The sequence below is a fragment of the Eimeria mitis genome, genomic scaffold (genome assembly GCF_000499745.2).
Source record: "Eimeria mitis Houghton genomic scaffold, Emh_scaff2827, whole genome shotgun sequence".
NCBI lineage: Eukaryota > Apicomplexa > Conoidasida > Eucoccidiorida > Eimeriidae > Eimeria > Eimeria mitis.
The window spans coordinates 2,705-3,283 of NW_013571166.1; the positions used below are offsets into that span (position 1 = coordinate 2,705).

At 40.2% G+C, this 579-nt stretch overlaps 1 protein-coding gene across 1 annotated transcript in view; it reads left to right on the forward strand.

Annotated features, from left to right (window-relative positions):
- EMH_0059200 (TPR domain-containing protein, putative) overlaps nt 1-579 on the forward strand; it is a gene marked incomplete at both ends in the record, with an annotated part of 4,985 nt that overhangs the window by 1,296 nt on the left and 3,110 nt on the right. The gene's annotated exons all lie outside the window — the stretch shown is intronic.

Consider the following 579-nt stretch of genomic DNA (forward strand, 5'->3'; position numbering starts at 1 on the left):
TTGTCAGGCTCTGCGTCAGGGGGTGGAGGACCCCGAGTTTGTATCTTTATTATATTCTAATTTAAGTTTATGTTATTTAAAAAAAGGAGAGCTGCTGAGGTGTATAGACAGCTCAAGAAAAGCTATTAAACTAAACCCTAAAAACCTCAAAGCGTAAACCCTAAACCCTAAACCCTAAACCCTAATTTGGTGCTGAGGTGTATAGACAGCTCAAGAAAAGCTATCAAGCTAAACCCTAAAAACCTCAAAGCGTAAACCCTAAACCCTAAACCCTAAACCCTAATGGGGTGTATAGACAGCTCAAGAAAAGCTATTAAACTAAACCCTAAAAACCTCAAAGCGTAAACCCTAAACCCTAAACCCTAAACCCTAATTTGCTGCTGAGGTGTATAGACAGCTCAAGAAAAGCTATTAAACTAAACCCTAAAACCCCCAAACCCTAAACCCTAAACCCTAAACCCTCGATATTAAAAGCAAAACCCTAAACCCTAAACACCTTCGGTATCAAAAGACAGAGAAACTGCTGCTGCTAAGACGGGCCCTCCTATTACACCAAAACCCTAAACCCTAAACCCTAAA